The 21,921-nt window shown below is 40.6% G+C and overlaps 1 protein-coding gene across 16 annotated transcripts in view; it reads right to left on the reverse strand.

The window, feature by feature from the left end:
• Positions 1 to 21,921, reverse strand: part of MAST4 (microtubule associated serine/threonine kinase family member 4) — a 548,711-nt gene that overhangs the window by 134,356 nt on the left and 392,434 nt on the right. The window lies entirely within an intron of this gene.

Here is a 21,921-nt window from a genome sequence, read left to right on the forward strand (position 1 = left end):
AATTTAGTATCTCAGCATTCTGGTCCTGTGCATCCAACAGTGAGCTTGGTAACTACAGGTCCATGCCAAAGAGATGGAGAGGATCCTGGCAGTACCAGGTCTTTGAGCCTATGACCTCATGTTCAGAGATACAGAGGGGACATCAAGCCATCAAGCTTCACATCAGATCGTGAGAATTTTCTGGAGGCAGCAAGCCTGACCTAGATGGATGGACATCCCGATGTCCAGGCTCACATAGACAGACAAGTCAGATGTCATTCTGCGGACATTTCCATCTCCACAGGGTAGCGTCAAGGATCCAAAGGCAAATGACCCAACTCACAGATAACCCAAGGCAAACAGACACTGCTGCCTTGGCCCTCTCTAAACCAGCTGGACTAGACAGACACAACTAGAGAAAAGAATTGTGCTTAAGTAGGTATGAATCACATTTTTTTTGTTCCATTGTTTCTTAACAGATTTCAAAATTAAATCTAAACTTCTGGATCATGCTCCCTTTTATATATATATTTTCTTTCCCTCTTTCTAGATGTCTGACTCAGTATTAAAGAATAAAGAAGTCAGATTTCTGATGTGAAGCATGTCTGTGAGCGCAGGCTTTGGAGAAAAGGATTGATGGCACACACTGTAATGTGCATCAGAAAGTGACTTTGGCCAGCAGAAGGTGCAAAGTGTTTCATAAGCTATACTGCCTGTGCTATTGAGACAAACTTTTTTATAACTTGAAATATTTACAAAATGAGACATCTCAAAATAAAACAAACTCATTCTAAAAGGTACATATATTTACAACTTCTATAGACTTGTGCCCCCAATTCTTAGATTTTTGGGTGGCATTTATTCTTTCAAGGTGTCATTCCCTGAGTCTGGCATCTTGCCCCATTCTTGCTACCGAAAGACCTCTAAGACTTTCAGAACGTGTGAGAACATGTCTTTGTGGAAAGAGCCTTCAGGGAACTGTGAGTTGTTATAACTATGGCGGGAGTCTGGACAGGTTGGAGCGCCCCGAAAGCATCAGTTACTAAGGAAAAGTTGAAGGCTGGTTTCATTCACCTCGAGGTTGCTGGCTTGTCTCTCACAGGCACGGCCACCTATTTCTCCTAGGGCCAGCCTGTGCTCAAAGAGGTGACCTCATTCGTCCCTAGCCTGGGGTTTGGCCCTTATAAGTAAGTACCCTGAGCTCCAAGAGTAACACACCAACTCCACCTCTTCACCATATTCACCAGGCGACCAACCCAAACTCATTCTGCATTCTCTGCAGTGACTCACTCAGTTCCTGTTCGTGGTGTTCCTGGATTCCTGTTTATTACAGTTAGGGAATCTGACCTTCACATGACAACATTTCTAAATAGAAATTCAATGCTATAGAGAGAAATCACCCTACTGTGTAAAATGTCCACACTGAAAAGGATCCTTGCGGACTTGCCCACAGGACACTAAATTGCCTATCAAGACAAGAATTATGATACTTGAACTTACTGAAAACAAGTCAGTGACCCAATGAAAGAATGAATGTGAAATCTTTCACTGGCTACTTTTGCTCTTCTTATTTTTCTAAAGATTGTTGTTGAAAGAACAGAATACATATGAAAACAACAACACGACTAAACAATCTTCAAAATAAAAGCTGTCAATAGCTACCACGTGAGTCATTCCTTTGGCTTTGTGGTCACATTGTATTTTCATTCACAGTATAATCATAAAATTACAGGGCTCACTTGTATAACACAGAGTTTTCTGCCTGAGTCTTCATATATTAGCAACACTGTTAACAAGAGGCTCCGAAGTTTCTGAACTCATTATATGGTAAGGAGCAAAAACCCTCTGAACCTTTAGCTAACCTGCCCCATGGACAGTACATCAAAAATGTGATGCTATAGTCTTCAAATGACAGAAAATCATTTCTCATTTTACTTAAAAAAATTATGTATTTTTTCATCTGAAAGTTTCGGTATTTTAAAATAATGTAAAAGAAAGCAGATGAGCGGTTAGCAACAGGTCATGTCACCTTTCTACAAACTGGAGACCTAGCGAGCACCTGGTGATAAATTCTCATAAGATAGAGTTGTCTTTTCTAACCCCCTCCAAGGATAGAACTATGAACATTGTTTTCTTGTTTTGACTCCTTTTTTCTCATGGGCAGGTCTATTGTTCCACCGAAAATCCCCAAGCATTTTGTAAAGAATGTCTGCTTTGGGCAAAGGAGGGCTGGTACCAGAACCCAAGAGATGTGCCTATGAGTTTGCAATCAGGAAATCTGGGGAGGGAGACATTTCCCAGAGTTTTAAAATAGCTCCATTGTTTAGTTAAGCCACACTGTGTATCTGAGGACCAAAAGAAAAGAAAAGATCAAAAAAAAAAAAAAAAAAAAAACCCAAAGTGAAATAAAATGAAACAAATTAACATATAATCATCTAAATTAGAAATGCAACTGTTGAAAGTTTCAATATCCAGATAGGCAAATTGTTGAATCCTGGTCAGGTTATGGCATTTTCTCAAGTGAGTACAAGAGACAATAAAGATATCTAGAAAGAGAATAATTTGATCATTGATAAACATGAAGTAGGGAATGAGAAGGTAGCAGAGGTCCCAGGAAGACTATTTAGTAATACATCATTAAACTAAAACATGTAATTCCATTCATAAAATAATTTTTAAAATTATTCTATTTCAGCAAATGCCGGCAGAACCAATAATTAATGTGTGTGTTCTAATTAAAAAAACAAAAACAAACAAAACAACAACAACAAAAAAACCGATAGCAAAAGAATCGGCAAAATGTCTGGCACCATAGTTTGGAAGAATTTAATGGTACATTAATTATGAATGATAACCCCCCCAAATCCTCCTGGCCCTCACTGCTACAGCCGTGCTTCAGAGATGAGTCATTTTTCAACTGTGAAAACTTCCTCTTAAAGAACTTTGATTAGTTTTCTACCTCCTCTTGCAAGATATGATTTTACTTCAACAAGATTAATCTCTAACTCATCTATGAAAAAGTTAATCAATTTGTATAGAAATGAAGAAAGGTACTTCCCCATCTTTTTAAAATGTTTGTTAAAAATTGATAAGATTCAGGAATAGAAATAGAGTTGGCAACTTTTCTTAGGAAAGCTCCTTTTTTGGTCATTCTGTCCTCCAAATGCTTTTTATGTACTAAATGAAAAATCTATTTTTAAAAATCTCCCCTGCAATAAAGACCTGGTTCTGTCTGACTCACGGTAGCCTGAAATGCAGTGATGAAAAAGTCCAGAAGTGAGCAAAGCAAGGGTGGTCTGAGGTGGCTCCAGGACCAAGGCTGGCCCATGACAGTCCCTCCCCTGGGGACAGAGGAGCTGGAACTTTGCAAAAAGATCCTCACTGCTCTCCTTTTAAGATCACTTGACAATTACCTAGAATTAACTGTCTCCTCTCTGGGGAAGGTTTTCTGTTTCTAATCAAGCCATTTTTACTATTCACTCTCCCTCTCTATGCACATCCCTTTTTGGCCCTTTTTCTGAGATGGCAGAGAACTAATGATGACAATCAGTCTCTTCTCCTAAAAACCCTGAATGAAAAAGTACAGTAAGTGAGGCTATGGCTGTAAGATGGGGTGTTATTCCAAAAGTGCTTGCAAAGACATAGGTGAATAGCAAACAAACGGTCCAAAACCTGAGATCAAACATGTTTAAAATACATGAAAAGGCAAAGAAAATGGATGGGAAGGAATTGTCCATCAACAATAACGGTGATTACTCCTCAGCGCAGGAATGTGGAAGTCTAAGTGTGTGTCCTTGTGTTTAGTTTTCACAACACTGCAACCTGGATTCTCTAACCTCTTAATCTGGAAAAATAAGTGTGTGATGTGAGAATTTAAGCAGATGCCCTTTTGAATACTGCTGGCCATGATTCTTTAGGGGCACGGAGGGAGGTAGAAAGGGACCCTGTACGTGTCCTGTGACAGGACCCTTTACTGAGATATTTATTTGTAGTATTCCTTCCCCTGGAGGAGGATGCGAAGTATAAAGAAGAAGAAATCCTTGCAGCCAAAGTCTGGCTCCTGGAACTTACAGGGCCTATTGTGCGGAGTTTTGGTTTCAGGAGTGAGAGCGGAAGTCTGGAGGCAGCCATGGAGGTGAATCTCTACCCAGGTCCTTCCCTGAGGACCGAAGAGCCTGTGAGCCCAGTTGCTACAGGGAATGGAAGGGGTGGAACTGTCCAAGCCTAGAAGAGGACCTGGGCATTCCTGAGATGGGGAGAAGGCATAAGTGCCTGGTTGTGTGTCTGACTTGTGACTGGCCAGGACCTCTGTCTCCTCTTTTCCAATGCAGGGCTCCAGGAGGTACAAGATGGCAGGCGCTGGGGGACAAAAGGGAGCAGGACAGAATTAAGAACAGGAGTCATGCCTGCTTGGCCAGTATCAGCTACAGATGTTTATGCCCACCACAGGCATCCAGGAATACCACACCCCAGCTTAGAACACGCCTCATCATCCCATGTAGGGTTTGACTGTAAGTAACTCAGATGAGCCGGAAGCAACTATGGGTTTCCACATCACCAGGCCAGATCAGAAAGGCTACACCAAGCAGCTCTAGTATGACAGAGACTGCTGATGACTGCATGAATATTCGCTTACCTCTGGACTCATCAAGTTGTATACATTAAATATGTGCAGCTTTTTCTAGGTCAACTATACCTCAGTAAAGTGATTTTTTAAAAAGAAAGCATCTAGAGAATCAAAAAAACAAAAAAACAAAACAAAACCAACATACCAGATCCCCTCGGTTATGACGTAGCAGCCAACATGAACTCACTCACTGCAACCCAGCCTACCAGGGAAGTGTCTCTTTCAGTAAATCGTTAACAAATATCATTTCAGTATTTTAGCAAAAGCTCATATTTCCTCAGAACCTGATTTAAAACATGAAACCAGAAACCAAGCACAGAATGGTGACCAGAGAGTTTGCTAATGGAAGGAATCGTTGGCGCCCTTTAATTACAATCGAATTGCTTCTGGTTGTGGAAACACAGCGGTGCTCATCAAAGCCAGGGCAGGACAATTCTAATAGTTATTAATGACACAGGGGAGACGCAGCCAGACTTGGGCAGCTGACTCTGGTCAACTTGACTAATAGCAAAGCCAAAAGGGAAAAGGTCTCCTTGACTTAAAATGTCAATGAAAACACCACATACAACCCTGGAGTTGCAGAGATCTGAAAGCAAAAGCAGGTAATCTCACTGGTTGCCTCTCAACTAGTAGTCTATCAGGCCTTCAAGGGAACCTTCCTGTTCATCAGTTAGCCCCCTCAGTTACACAAGTATGCTCCATCAGTGAAGACTACCCTTTTTGAATATCCACGTAGAACACACTTTTGCAGAATGGCAGACAGAATCAGCTATTCTACAACAAAAAACAACTCTACATACCTCAACTTTTCCCAGCATTTCCTGTGAAATATCATCACTCCTTTTGGAGCTTTAATTACTAAATGTATATTCAGGTGGTAATTACCATATTGCATTGGAATATCAAGTGTCTCACATTCAATGTGCAGAACACTTACAAAGTCAAAGCTACAACGCGGAAGCTTTGTGTCACACGTTAAGAAAGCTCCCAGTGTTGGGGTTAGTTATATGGAGGAGTCATCTGTTATCACATAGCCCCTGGTCCTCTCTACAGAACATGTAGCTATAGAACAGATAGGGGGAAAAGCCTGAATTAGGAATCCGGCAGCACAGGGAGAACAGGGAGACCTTGTGGTTTTGGAATCACTGTTACACAGCTCCCTGTTGCCACTCTGCCCCATACCCCACTCAAATGCCCACAAGTACCACTTGGCAGGGACCTCATCCATTTTCCTGGTTGCAGAAGTGCCATGCTTGTGTGGTGACAGCATTTCAATCATAGGAGGTCAGAGCTTAGAAAGGGATCTGCGGCTTCTCAATACTTGGCTTAAAGACAGCTTAGCAGAAAATATCTGAATAGGGACTAAAGAACAATTCCAAATTCTCTAGGTGAGGCCTGTGATGACACCACAACAAAAGAAATAAGCCTTTTAGGCAGATAGTTTTAAACAAAGAGACCGTACCAGACCAGGTAAGACATTTTATACTCAAGTCACTGGCCAACTGGCTTATGCTCTAATCTCTTGTTTGAAATGTGGTCTGGTATGAAGAGTAAGCTGCCATGAAGGCCTCTTTCATTGAGAACCAAACAGATAAACAGGGTTACACCCATGATGAAATGTAATACAGTGTAGAAACCTGCTCACAGACTTCATTGTTTATTCGGATCTCCAGATGGACGGGGTATGGAGATGCAGATTCACAGTGTCACAGTATCGGACAAACTGATTCCTTCCGCTGAAACTTGAACTTATTTTGCTCATCACAGACAACAGTTGCAAAAGCAAAGATAGAGGTGACGATGGCAATGAGCAAATGAACACAAGCAGACTGTCTCCCACAGTAGAATCAAAGTTAATCGGTTATCACACTGCAAAACCTAGATCGTTCTAACGTGACAAAATTCATAGCGTACCACACACCATTGCTTCCACGCTGTCATTCTGCGTAGCTAGCTCTCAGTTACTTTAGAATTGGGTGTTCCACTTAGGACTTTGAGCAGAAGCTTCTGGTTCTTAGTCTAAAAGCACAGAACGTTTTCGGCAATCTAAACCATGCCTATGTTGTAATGAATCCCAACAAATGAGCTCAGTCAGATCCTAATTTTTTTCTCTACTGGGTCTCCTCCAAGTATCACAAGTTATCAGTAACAACCTGAAAAAAGCACAAAGAAATTAAAATTCATTAGTTAGCAGGGAACCAAATTCCGCTTGGTTATTTTCATGTAAGTAGGTGCCACTTTCTAAAAAGTGCTATCAAGTCAGCAAGAATTTTTTTGTTTTTGGTTTTTTAAGAGTGAATTGTTCACAGGAAGAAGTAATTAACAGACAAGAAAGAGATGGATATCAAACAGAATACTATTCTATCATCAAATGCTGGCTTCCAAGTATGATCATTCATGGCTAACCTGTGAGTCTGAAAACAGAGTTAGACCAGGGCAAAAAGTGTTTTATTTTTTTTTAATTATTCTAAGATGAAATAGTCATCTTAAATCATGCTGAATTGAGGTTTATCTTGTTTAATGTGCAAATAATGGCATATAACGTCTAATACTTTGAGGTACAATACTGGACATGAAAGAAAGCAATAAATCTGAGCTACCCTATGTTTATAGGTTTCTAATTGCCACACATACGTATATTTCTTTGCACTTAATAAAATACATAAAATAAGACACATCACTTTCCTTTTCTGGAGTTCAGAATTCTGTTAGTCTCCATAAAGCCTCTCATATTTGCACAAACAACTATGGTACACCATGGTACTATGGTACTATGGTACACCTGACATATATGATGTGTTAAATAGGCGACCCTTCACTTCAAATGGAATTTAGAAGTGGCCTTACTCTAAAATGCCTCCTCGCAGCTCTCCTACAGGAAATTGTCAACTCTCTGTTGGCAAGCACAGATCTTACTCTTCAGGTGCCCCTACTGACCTGGCACAAAGTCATCCTGGCCTAAACCTCGCCAGATACATGAACCTAAGAATAAGCTAATAAAAATGAAAAAAGCAAAGTTCTACTGAAAATGGGACAGGGGAAAGTGTGCTCATAATAAACCGTGGCCTAATAAATCTTCCTTTTTTAAAATGGTTAAAGTTACCATTTTAGTTTCTCCTCCAATCTTCATTAGAAAGCAGTGATTGGTTGTGGGGGGCAGGGGGTGGGGAGGATCTAGTGAGAACCATACAAGGTCAGACATGCCTGGTCTCCAAGGGTCGTTCTAAAAGGGATAACATGTACCACAGAAGAACTGATGGGACAGATTCAGGTGACCACAAAAATTCTAAAAGAACCTTAGGCTAAGGGGTTAAAGTAGCAACTGAGCAAGAGTTTCTGGAAAGGGGACAGATGGCTTTTGACAAATAAGCACACCTTCAACGCAAGTGACAGAAGTAGGTCATGATGAGTAAGTGAATTTTCCACTGACTCATTTCCACACGTATCATGGGCAGCAAAGGATACCAGTGATCTAATGCTCCGCCAGGAAGAGCCATACAAATTCATTCTCAAATGAAAGAATCTACAATTAAAGTTGACGTGGCACGGAGAACCACTGTCCTAATCCATAAACAGTACCACGGGCAGGAGGGTCAAGAGGCCTGACAACAGATACGCATTTAACAAAAATCTCTGTGTATTCAGAAAATCTGGTAAGAGTTTAGGGGCATGAGAATAAGGTGATTCCTTCTCTTTCTCCAGCTAACAGATCGATGCAATCTGGTTTAATGGGGCTGCACTAATTAACATATATTCGACAAATTTCACTAAGTCTGCACGCAGCTTTTCAGTTTTCAGCTTTGAATGCCAACAACCTCTATTTTAGGTCTGGCAGGGGGAAAAAAAAAAACGGGTAAATTATTTTTTAAATACAAATTCATTTATTTTAGTGCAAATGGAGCATACCACTGTAAATGTCAAACAGTCACCATCCATTATGGTAATAGGGTCTGGCCAATCTTACCAACTTATTCAAAGTTCACTGCATGAATGATCAGAGCTCTCAGTCCCTAGACAGAAGTTAAAATATGTCCTTATTAAAAAATTCTGAGGCAATAAATCAGGTTAAAAAGGTGGCAAGAGATGACCCCCCTCTGCCACCTACTCTGGGAAATGCCCAGTACTTTCTGCTCTGGCAGACGGGCTGAGCTGATCATTCCTGTCTGGGGAGAGCACACCAGGATGGGGTTGTACTATGAAGACCAATGGCCTCCATTCTCCCGGAACTTACATTCAAATCAGTCTGTTGAAATACATGTGTTTTACTCTAGTGGGCGATTATCCACAGATAGAAGTAAATGCTTTCCCTCACACAAGAAAAACTACTGTCCCCAATGGGAAAGATTCCACCCAACGGACATGGGTTTTATTTTTTTCCAGGAGAGTTAATGAGTATGGTGTTCTCATTCATATTTGAAAAAAATGTAGCCCAATATTTCCAGCCCGTTCTGAAGCACCAGTTGCAACTACAGGAAAAATAATTTTCATTTTAAATATTGACTGGCATGGGACCGACATTCCTAACCTTGGCCTCTTTAGCACAAAGCTCTACTGAACCAAGATACCAAATAAAAATAGAGCAACTGAGACACCCAAGGCTCTACAAAATGAAACACTGTAAGAAAGTGACAGGAGCACTAAAGACAGGAAAGTGCTGAGGCAAAGAAAATTTACAAAACATTAGGTTCCCCAAATATATAAGGCTCATGTGGTTTTAATGTTTCAAATTAAAGCCACTTGAAACTCCAATAGAATGGAGGGGTATAAAACCACAGTCTCATTACTGTATACGAAACAGGTCTTCTTCCAAATATCACCTCTAGAATTTTAATGATTTGCCTCAGAAGTGCTATGGAATGATGGTTGACAGAAATGAAGAGCTATTTTCTTCCCCCCCGCCGATTTAAGATGTCACTCAGACGATCTATTTCTGCCACTGGGGTTATGGGGACCTCTCCAAGAACCAAACTGATGAATATTTCATTTTACAACAGCTATCCAATAACCATCTGATGGTCAACTCTGAGCTCTCACTCAGTACTAACCTGGTTCAGGCCAAAGTTTACAAGGACAACAACCTTAAACCATCAAATAATGCCCGAGACCATAAAAGAAATGAGATAGGGAATAGAGGTATTGTATCATGGAATTACTAAATTAAGCATGGAGATTTTATATCATATTGCCCTGAAAAATTGTTTGTTTAATGAAGACCTATAAAAATGTGAAAGAGTGGGCTCCAAGATGGCTCAGTAGATAAGCGTCTGCCTTCAGCTCAGTCATGATCCCAGAGCCCCAGGATCGGGATAGAGCCCTCATTTGGCTCCCTGCTTAGTGGGGAGTCTGCTTCTCCCTCTGCCCCTCATCCACTCTCATGCTTGCTCTCCCTCTCTCTCAAGTAAATAAGAAAAGTCTTTTAAAAAAATGTGGGAAAGTGATATTTATCCACAGGGATATGAAACATTAGGTAATAAAAAATATGTACTTAATTGGGAATCTGGATTTGCAATTCTCTACACGTTTTTAAATCTATGTACCATTTCACATTTAATTGTGGAAATCATAGTGAATTTCAACTTGTAACAGGTCTATATTTTTTAATTTAAACAAATTTCATTACATGAAATTCTGCAGTATATAAATGAGTGAAGTTTGACATGTATAGAAATGTTAAAGCTGGGGCGCCTGGGTGACTCAGTCGTTGGGCATCTGCCTTCGGCTTGGGTCACGATCCCGGGGCCCTGGGAACGAACCCTGTATTGGACTCCTTCCTCAGCAGGAGGCCTGCTTCTCCCTCTCCCACTTCCCTGCTTGTGTTCCCTCTCTCGCTGTCTTTCTGTCAAATAAATAAATAAATATAATCTTTAAAAAAAAGTTTAAAAAAATGTCTAAGTCTCCAATTCAGATTAACATTGTATAGACCCATACCTAGCACAAACAGCCATTTCAATGATGTGATTAACATCCGATTATAAATTCAGCAAGAATGAACTTCTGTTTCACTTTTTCATACCCTTTTCCCATATAAGCAAACATGTTTTCCTTCTAAAACCACCATTCTGTCTACCATAGTTTTCCTCTTTGTGGACCCAGAAATCATGCTGCCAAGAGAGGACTTCTAAATAGAAAATACTTTCTGTTCAAGAGAAAGAAGGCAAAAAAGCAAAACATCAAAACCCGACAGTCAAAAACCACCATGACTGCTACAGAGCTTTGCAAGTCCAGTTTCTTACTCACGTCCTATCATCTCTTTCTGTCCTGATTTCTTTTTCCTTAGAGACAGAATTTACATAGATGGTAAGGTTCCTCACTATATATATATATATTTTTAAAGATTTATTTAATTTATTTATTTGACAGAGATCACAAGTCGGTGAGAGGCAGGCAGAGAGAGAGGAAGAAGCAGGCTCCCTGCAGAGCAGAGAGCCCGATGCAGGGCTTGATCCCAGGACCCTGGGATCATGACCTGAGCTGAAGGCAGTGGCTTAATCCACTGAGCCACCCAAGTGCCCCATCCTCACTATATTTTTAACTACAAGGAAAACAGTGCAGTACTACAAGTTTAGCAGCTACAGGATTCTATGCCCAATGATGGTTAAATCCTCATTACCCCCAAGTAAAAGAAAGTACCCAAATTTAACCAAGTAAAAGAAAACACACATACCTATGGAAAAGATTAGGTATATGGTTCACTACTTAAATCGTGTGCAAATCCTCTCCCCCCTCACCTCCATTTAACTTGGGAATACAGAGGACATGAAAGACTAGATTCAGTCCCCAGGTCTAGGCAGCCCTAAACACTAAAGACTCTTGGAACAGTAATATTTGACAGTCATCAACTCTGATGCTCTTCATTCATCGTTATGTGGACAACTCTCTATCCTCAGCCCGGAACTCTTTCCTACGTTCCAGACCCTTGTATCCAGGAGTTAGCTGTACACCTCTACTTGAGTCTGTAAAGGAGCTCACCAAAATGATCACCTTGCTTCAACCTGTCCTGCTTCCTGTGCTCCAGTCTCATCCTTCCTCACTGGAACCATCCAACTGGTCTACCAGTCCTGCGGATTCCATCTCCTTTCATGCTTATGGCCACTAAAGCCGTGACCGTCTTTTCACCAGCATCTCTGGCTTCGAAGCCTGGCCTCCTCCTTGCCCCATTCCAATTCCTCCTCCACTGCCAGGAATCTTTCCAATGGGCAAATGGGATCTTATCACTCACTGCCCTAAGGTAAAACCCTTCATCGGCCCCTCCTACCAAAAGAGTTAATTCCAGGCCTCTAGCACTCTAACACAACCTCTTTGAGTCTCACTCCGAGGGTTCTGTGCCTGGAATATTCTCCTCCACCATATACTGGCACCTCTCTCAGTCACCAACCTGGTTTATCTCCCTGATAACCCACTGCTATGGGCCCTGGGATGCTCTCAATACCATTTCTAGTCCCTCGTGACCCTCCACACCATGGCTAAGAGAGGCAACCACAGACACACGACCGCACACAACACTGCAAGCTCCTGTGAATCTTTGCGTCTATCCTTGCTACCCACCCATGCCCCCGAAACCACCCCTACCTCAATTCTCATGAAACTGCAAGCTTTCAAAAGGGCAGGGACCATCTCTCTCCTTTACCTCTCCCTCTCCAGCACAATGCCCGACATAAGGGAGGTGTTTGGGCTAATATTTACTGAATTCACAAATAAACAGGTGCACAGGGTGGAGGGCAGATGGCACACAACTGCAATCCCAAGCCGCATCCTGCAAATGACATCGCCCGTGCTTTAGGCAGATCTTCTTAAACTCAGGGGCGGCTGTAACAACAGCCCTCCACTAAGGGGTGGCTTCCAGGAAGTAAGGATGTTGTCTCTCCGAAGTGCTTAAAACAGACGAGCCTAACACAATGACGTGCACCAGGGGATGCGTACAGGATATGGGATACGGCCAGAGTTGACTTTGCTTCCGCGGCACAGTTTGGACTCGGAAGAGAATAAAACACTTATTCATGAGCTACTGGTCAAGACAGAGATTTTACTTTGTGTTTGTAATAACTATATATTCTGATGAGTTCTGTGCTACAAATAAATGTGAATGGTGGTCAAGCCATCTATCTTAGTACAACATTAAAGTAAAAAATTGCTGTCTTCTACGCTAATTATCTGAGTTGTATCATTAAATATGCAGATAATAAATATCCTTATACATCTTCAAGTAATAACTCTGATAATTTACAATAATTACATAAACATTCCTTCCTGATGAATATAACTTTTAATAGTCGTATGTAAAAACACGAAAATAGAACATATTATAGTTATTCTACCTTCCACATTTATTTGGACTTTCTCACAAATAAAGGTAACTGGTGAATTTAAACCTGATTTTTTTTTTTTAACCACAGTGAGCTTCATTTTCATTTGCCTTCTGCATTAAAATATAAGGGGAAGCCCAAAGGTAAGGAGGGAGGGAGTCTTTGCCATCCACATCTAGGTCAGTTCCATGTGTCACTAAAAAATGATGGATTGCTTTTTTCATCTTTTCAGAAGAGAATTCTGTGGTCTTGAGTGTTAAAGGAGGGGAAAATGTGCCTAAGGGGCTATGATTTACAATGATTCTGTCTCATGCTGATTAGCATAAACGACCGTGATAGGAAATTGCATGCAAACTCTAGAAGAGTCAATAAAAGATATTGATCCACAGCAGCAACGAAGGGAGGAGAAACTGCTTATAGCCTAGTTTCAAGGTTCCTATCTAATTTGGTAGAGATCTTCTAACCTGAGAATGATTCTATGTTTACAAAGCATTCTTATGGATGCATGAATTACCTTTCACAAGCAGATGGACAAATCAAATCTCAACACTTTGCTTTACTCATAGGTCTTTTAGGCTAGAAGTCTAAAAGATTAACATGGATGCATTTATAAGGCAACTGCAAAGCCAAAAAGAATCCCATTAGAGGCTAATGTCATGAGATGATGTTTTAACAGTCAAATGGCAGGACATTTAAGAGCATTCGTAGTTCTCTCTCTCCCCGCCCCCAAATTTCCCTCCCCCAGATGCCCAGGTGAACTTGGCAGGCAGGCAATGAGAAGCAATGGCTTCCATTCTCTGAAAGGATTAGGATAAATTCTGCTTGCCACTCCTCTTATTTAGAACATATTCAGACCGTCATTAAAACACAGACTCTAGGGAAAAAAGATGACTTTAAGATTAGCAAATGAGAAGGGCTTTATCAATTTTATTCTTTAACTTCTTTTTATTTCAATGATCTTATTTTCCAGCTGGGCAATGTAATTCAAGCCTGAGAAGCAGGCAGGGGCAGCACGTGATTTCTGCACATTCATGGCCACATGCGTGTGGTTATGACAAAGAGGTGATGATGCTCTGATGGCAAGACACTGAGGGAAACATGCTCCTCCACTGTAAGGACACAGCTTACTAGACAAGAAGAAGGGGACACAGTCACATTCCCACAAGGCCTGGCCTTTGGATCCTTCCAAAGGCAATGGTCAGGGTCACAAGTGCCTCAACCACTGTCATGTTCTTATTGTTTGTTTTAATATACTCCTGGGCTTTACTAGTAATAGGCACAGTGAAATAAGTAATGAAAATCCAGCACATTTTTCACTTTTCACTTCTCAGCCAGGTGAATCATATATATATATATAACTGTGTGTGTATAATGGAATATACAATACAGAGCATGCACAAATTCTCTTTAGGACATCTGCTGAACCATCCAGCTCACTAAAATCCTCAATTTCCACACAGGGAATTTTTTTTTTTTTTAACGATTTTATTTATTTATTTAACAGAGAGAGAGATCACAAGTGGGCAGATAGGCAGGCAGAGAGACAAGGGGAAGCAGGCTCCCCGCTGCGCAGAAAGACTGATGCGGGGATTGATCCCAGGACACTGAGACCATGACTTGAGCTGAAGGCAGAGGCTTTAACCCACTGAGCCACCCAGTTGTCCCACAGAGGGAATTTTTAATTGAACATTAGCTTTGCTCTATTCAGCTTAGCCCCCACAAACTTCATAATACCATCTACAAGGTGGCTTTTAGGTGATTCTATGTGTTCATTAATACCATACTTGTACCAAAAGGCAGATACTGCTATTTATCGCTGGTAATTTCTGAGGCAGTCAAACATTAGATGAGGGAAAGCAAAAAAATCAAACTCAAAAAAAGCTGTGGGTACCCAATGTCACAGAACAGAGACTCAATCTTATTTCACACACAAATCAGATGAAATGAAGATGGAAATGTCTAGTATATTCGACAAAAAGTTTCAAACCTTGATAAAAGCACACCTTGGAATGTGTCTTAACAGCAATTTGCATTTAGTAATGTTTCATATTTGAACATTAAGTGTGCTGAAGAGGAAAAAGTAAATAAAAAATATCCAAATGCTTTCTTAAAATAATGATAACAATCTAGAACAAGTTCAAAGCAATTAAAACAACAACAACAACAGGAGTGCTTTGTCCCTGTAATGTAACTTTATCCTATACCTTGCCCCTGCTGCGCACCTTCCTTCATTTTCCAAGTCCGACAGCAGGAATATTTATGCTTTTAGAAGCTTTTCATCCTTAAGCATATGCAATGTTCATTCCAGACTTAAATGCAGCGATGTTGTACCCTCCTTTCCATTTCTTTTGCTAGGGAAAATGTGGAACGCCAAGACTGCCAATCTAGCAATAACACACCATGCAACAGGAGAGTCACAAACTTGGAAGGAATCACAAGTAGACATAAAACCTACTTGGCATTATATATCAAGATTCATAAACATATGCACATCACTTTGGCCTAGAAATCTCTATTCTGGGAATTTATTCTAAGGAAATAGTTCCAAAAGACGGAAAAGGCTAGATGAACGAATGTGCTCACTGTGGAGTGCTTTCATTCAATAAACCTTGATCAACTGTCTATTACGTGCCAGGTACCATGCTGGCATAAATTCTCTGCCTTAAGACATTCAACATCAGCTGTGAGTTCAGATAAGTATACAGAAAATTATAACACGTTGGGATAAATGCTAACAGGCCTGTACAGAAGCACTAGAAACACTGAAATGCACTGGAAAGAAGAGCAAAGAGAGTCAAGAAGGACTTTGCAAAATTGGGGGTAATGCTGTTACCATCTCTTCACAGTATTTTCTTTTTTTTTAGAGACACAGATCATGTTAAAGTACTGAAAAAAATTTTATTACTCTGAAAAAACATTCCTCAGTACTTCTAAAATAAAAAAACAACAAGCACCCATCATTGCCCTTAACAGCTTTCTGAAAGCCCCGCCATCTTTCTCTCCACCATGTGTGGGAGTTGGCGTGCACCCATCCATCACTAAGTCCTCATCGGGTACATTCAATCAGTCTGTTCCCGGTCTTAGTCTTCTGCTAGACACCAAGGCGTCCCTAATCAAAACTGCCAAGAACTCCCAGTTCATTTTGCTTAAAATACGAAACAAAATAAACAACAACAACAAATCTAATCGCTCCTTTGAGAACTTCCTCTTTGAAATGGCCCAATCATTTAAGTCACAAAACTGCTACTGCTTTGCTAAGGAGGTCCTTTGCTAAACGTGGTATTTGTAATTAGTAGCAATTTGTTAACATCTTCAGGAATGAAAAGAATTCCAGTTTGGGGGAAGGTTTTGAAGAAGTATAGATCGGACACACCTAGTAAGAGAGTGAGAAATAACCTAAACTGAAGTGGGACACGTTGCTATCTACTTAGAATGACGGTATTTACACTTGGATTAGAGCAAATTCTATTCCTGCAACCCGCACACCGCCCAGTTCAAGTCCAGACACGCTATATCTCAGGGTGTGGGAGTTGTGGAGAGACCTCCCTCAACGTGTTCTGTCCTGTGTCATGGCTCAAAGCTTTGGCCATATTCCAGAGGTGGATAGGGGCTTTGGAAGGAACGTTAGAGAAGGCCACACCAGAACTATCTTGCAAGAGGGCCTCCAGAGAAAGCCTGAACTTGAAATAATCAATGGGAAGATTAAAGGCAAGGCAAGACTACCGTTTTCTGAGAGCCTGCACTAGCTAGGCACTGCTATAGGCTCAGGGCTGGGGAAATCCCCCTGTACAGGACCAGACGGCATACATTTTTGGATTTGCAGGCCAGAGTCTCATGTTACAACTACTGGGCTCTCCTCCTGTGGCACAAGTAGCCACAGTTAATCCCTAAATGAATTGATATGGCTGAGTTCTAACAGCTTTATGTACAAAGACAGGCCAGACTGCACCCAGAGGCTGTAGTCTGCCTACCCTACGTGCCTGACCTACGTGCTTATACCTCATATAAGGCACAAAAGGTGTGCTGTTTATTTTCCTAGTTAAGGATGAGGAAACCAAGTATCTGAAGTAACGTGACCTGCCAGGCCACATGTCTATTTTGTTAAGGAGTATGGATTCCAACCAAGGTACGTCTAAAGCCTGAGTCTGAATTCTCTATTTGAAAAGGTTCTCTTAGGTTGAAAAGAGATAAAGAAGTTCATGTTGAATGAAAGAAAAAAGAAAAAAAGAAAGAAGAAAAAAAAAATGACAAGTCAAAATCCTTCTTCCTGGTTAACATTAACCAATCTATGCCCACCTATGACAAAATATAGAGGACAGCAAAAATGCTGGTAAATAAATATATTTAGGGATATAATTGAAACACTCCTCCCCAAAGAAGCTTCTGGAATACTCAGTACTGAAGCCCTTCATACCAGAAGGAAAAAGGAACCAAATTCTGTATTATAATGCGTCAGATCATTGGAAAGCTATAATGAAGTCACTCTCCTAGAACTGCAAAACTTCCAGAGAAGACTCTGGAAAAACAATCCCATTGCTATTCACATATTCCCTAATTCATTCACTTCAGGTCCAGACAGCACACTACAAAAGTGCTTAAAAAATGGATGTGGCGTTTGTCTTTTAGGAATTTCTACAGAGTTGGAGGCAACACAGAGGCACTAAACAGTTCATCATTACCTGCTGATCTGAAAAGCCACCTGAGTATGTAAAGAAACTATGTAAGGGTGATGGGTCCAGCTCAGTGCCAGTAACTCGAGGAAGAAGAGGCGATGAAAATGAGGGCGTGATTGCTTCTATGTGAACCCTATTCAAAGTTCTTGCTCCTTTCATTCCTCCTGAGAAATAAAAGATTCTAGTTCCACCACGGTTGTCCTCATTTGGAACCTGAAGACCAGGATTCAAGACCATTCAGGATTCAAGACCAGCTTGAAAGTCTGATGCCTAAATATTAGTTTCCTCATCTTACAGTAAAAGGATTTGACTACATGTTTCTGAAAGTCTTTTCCAAGTTTAAGCCTTCGTTGAATGGATTTGTCAAACACAATTCTGTATGTCAACAATCAAAAAGGAAATAACCGGGACCCAACTTAGATGTCCACATATTTTAATCCATGACATAGGGGTCTTTAAATCCTCATAGTAAGAAAAAGTTTCAATTATTAAAACTATCTCTGTTAAAAAGCAGAAAGTATCACTTAGAGGGTTGCACAATTATTTCTGAAAATTAAATGATGATTTTCCCCAAAGGACAGAGGGGAAAGGAAGATGTGGAGCAGATGGATTCTTTGTTCCCCTATGGAGAAAAAACATTTCTACACCTTGCAAAAATATATTAATTGGCCTGCCATCTGGCAAGCCTGCTCACATACATAAGGGATAAAGTTTAGAACTTGAGGTTTAACATTTAAGCCTGTGGGGAGATGGTAATTGGAATCTTTCTGAGTTAGCATTAGTATTTTTAAAGGGAACACTTCAAGAGAGATCTGAATATGAGGAGAGAAACACAAGACCTAAAAAGTGAGAGCATCCAAGGTGACATCCCTGGTGTCAGGGGCTGGCCCTCGGACTGCACACCAGGGAGCCAGCCACAGCTACGGCCATGGCCACGTAAGGGAAGGCTGTGTATTAGCTCAGTGGCTTTCAGAATGGGGTTTTCAACGCTTCCACACAACTTCATAGATAATGCCCACACACCTTCTTATAGGCTAGAGGTATTTTTCAAATTTTCTGGAAATTATAACATTGTAAAGCTGGGTGGGTATTTATTTTTTTTTAATTTAATTAATTAATTTATTTTTAAAGATTTTATTTATTTATTTGACAGAGAGAGATCACAAGTAGGCAGAAGGCAGGCAGAGAGAGAGGAGAAAGCAGGCTCCCTGCTGAGCAGAGAGCCCGATGCGGGACTTGATCCCAGAACCCTGTAATCATGACCCGAGCCCAAGGCCGCGGCTTAACCAACTGAGCCACCCAGGCGCCCCCTGGGTGGGTATTTAAAAGAATCTCTCTCTCTCTCTCTCTCTTTTAATTTATTTGTCAGAGAGAGGGAGAGCACAAGCAGGAGGAGTGGCAGGCAGAAGGAGAAGCAGGTTGCATAATTCAGGACTCGATCCCAGGACCCTGGGACCATGACCTGAGCCAAAGGCAGACACTTGACTGACTGAGCCACCCAGGTGTCCCTAAAACATTTCTTTAAGGGAAAAAACCCGCTCATAAGACAGTAGATACAAAATATGAGTTTTGTGATATGTATATACACATATGCACACACATGCACTCAGAAAAAGAACTCAGAAGGATAACCTCACATTTTTAATAGTGGTTACGTGTGTGTACTAGAATTTGGGGAGATTTTCTTATTTTACAGTGGTTTATATTTTCTCCACTCTGTCTTCAGCATCGATTGTGTTTAAATTTTTCTTTAAAAGCTACATACATTCCACTGAATTTAAAACATACTAAAAATAGTGGTAAGATATGATAAATTACTTTATAAAACAATTCAAGGAGCTTGGATTTATCTTTTATAAAATGTATGTTTTGTTCTGTCTTCGTTCACATTGGAAAACTCCAGGAGTCCTTCTGGAACTCTGTGTTTATTTTCCCACAACCAGAATCTGTCATGAACTACACACCTTCCAAATCTTCCTCCTCATGGCCCTCACTGAACAACGCCAGATTACTTTAAACAAGTCTAAGTAGCAGGAAATAGTTAATCTGGTTTCTTAGAACTTCCCCTACGCTGGCTCCAAGGAGCTATTACATATTAATAATACACCACACGAATGAGGTAGTTTATGCTTTTCTTTTAAGTATCTCATGATGTGTTTTCCTGGTACCTCCTGGATACTACCAACCAAGTAATCAACCTATGTCCTAATCATCTTCCTCATGAAAATGAGTTCTAAAAAGGATTATACAAAGTAACATGGTGTCCTGGATGGCATCCTGGCACAGAAGAAGGATGTTAGGGGAAAAAAAACCAAGTGCAGGCTTAATTACATATGGAAACTCATTTTTTAAAAAAGGGAGGATGGGGACAGGAAAACAAAACATCTTACTCTAATCCTATATTAGCGATGTCAAACAATTAAAAAACACCAAAAACTTTCTGAGGGGCTGGAAATCATGGTGGTAGTTACATGACTATTTGTCAAAATTTGTGGAGTTGCAAACCTAAAAGGAATGATTTTACTATCTGTAAATTCTATCTCAATAAACCTTATTAAAACAAAACAAAACACCTCTATCTCCCTGGAGTTGATTTTTCTAGAGCAAGTGAATACAACTGGTAAACTTTATATCAGTAGGAATCTGAAGAAGGCTTGGGCCTGGGTTAATGGCCATGAAGAAAAGCATCTGGAACGTTTGAAAAAGCACTTGAAGGGGCTGCTTCTTCCATTCTGTCCTCAGGGAAGGGCAGCCATTCCTCAAAAACAGCTCACATACTGTACCACTGAGAGCCACAAGATGGCCAGTGAAGGATTCTGTGGTTTAGAGAATTCTGGATACAGTATTTGTGCCTTCTGCATGTTACAGATTACTCACACTTTATTCCTTTACAATTGTGGTATGGATAACAAAGCAGTCACTTCTTAGTTCTTTAAATACAGTGGCTTTCCCAAGGGAAAGATGTATTTAAGTGAATGCCACCAACTCATCTCCTTTTCTTAAAAAAGGTAGTTAGGGGGACGCCTGGGTGGCTCAGTGGGTTAAAAGCCTCTGCCTTTGGCCCAGGTCATGATCCCAAGGTCCTAGGATAGAGGCCCAAATCATAGGGCTCTCTGTTCAGCAGGGTGCATGCTTCACCACCACCCCCACCCAGCCTGCCTCTCTGCCTACTTGTGATCTCTGCCTGTCAAATAAATAATAGATAAAATCTTTTTTAAAAAGGGGAAAAAAGGTAGTTAGGGGCGTCTGGGTGGCTCAGTCATTAAGCCTCTGCCTGTGGCTCCAGTCATGATCCCGGGGTCCTGGGATCCAGCCCTGTGAGTCCTGTGAGCCCGGCACTGGGCTCCCTGGTCATCGGGAGTCTGCTTCTCCCTCTGCTCCTTCCCTGATTCTGCTCACTGTCTCTCTCTTTCACACAAAAATAAACAAAATCTTTAAAATAAAAATAAAAAATAAAAAAGACAGCATTAGCATAGTTAAAAGGAATTATTGTTATTTTTTTTTAAATTAAGGAGCCTATAGGAAATCTATCCCTAAAATCTCAACATTTTGGGGGGGGGCATTCATATGGTACTCTCATTTAGGACGTAAGACCTTTTGTCCTTCTATGAAAGGACATTATGCATTATTACAAGATCAGTGATTCTGAGATATGTCCCCATAATACATCCATTCCTGTGAATGGAAAGGATTTTATAATACAGAGAGTGAAATCTCAGAAAAGTAGGCATGGGATGCAGAGAAGTGTTATTCATTCAAAAGGCCTGTTCAGAGCTATACCATAAGTAAAACCTCAATTTTAAAAGCACACGCCCACTCAAATACCATTATAAACTCTGATTCTTTAAGATGAGGAAATTGCAGGAGAATACATATACAATTTCCATTACTGGGAGAGAGAATCAGCAGGTGGCATTTTAAAACAAAGTAAAACCTACTTCTATTTTTCACTCTCTTCGCTCAGACAGCAGGTGGCATTTCTATAGCAAAGATCAAAATTATCAGGCTCATTCCACCCATAGCCTCAAATTGCCAGGAGGCTTCTGTACTATAAAACCTAAAATCTTATTTGTAATAATAAGAATATAATTAGAATATTTTGAGAGCTCTGTGTCTGTTGGAGACAGGATAGTACAGTTAAGTTTCTATCTAGATCCCTCTTACTACTGTTGATATTTGGGTACAGTTAACTAATCCCTTTAAGCCTCAACTCTTTCATCTGTATAATAAATACTATAGATTGGATTAAGTGAGACAACACGTACCCAACTGCCTCAACAAATATTCTGCCTCTCCCTCTTCTTTTGCTGATGTTGGTCTATCTCCTACCGGTCATTAC

The sequence above is a fragment of the Mustela nivalis genome, assembly GCF_964662115.1.
Source record: "Mustela nivalis genome assembly, chromosome: 3".
Classification (NCBI taxonomy): Eukaryota; Metazoa; Chordata; class Mammalia; order Carnivora; family Mustelidae; genus Mustela; species Mustela nivalis.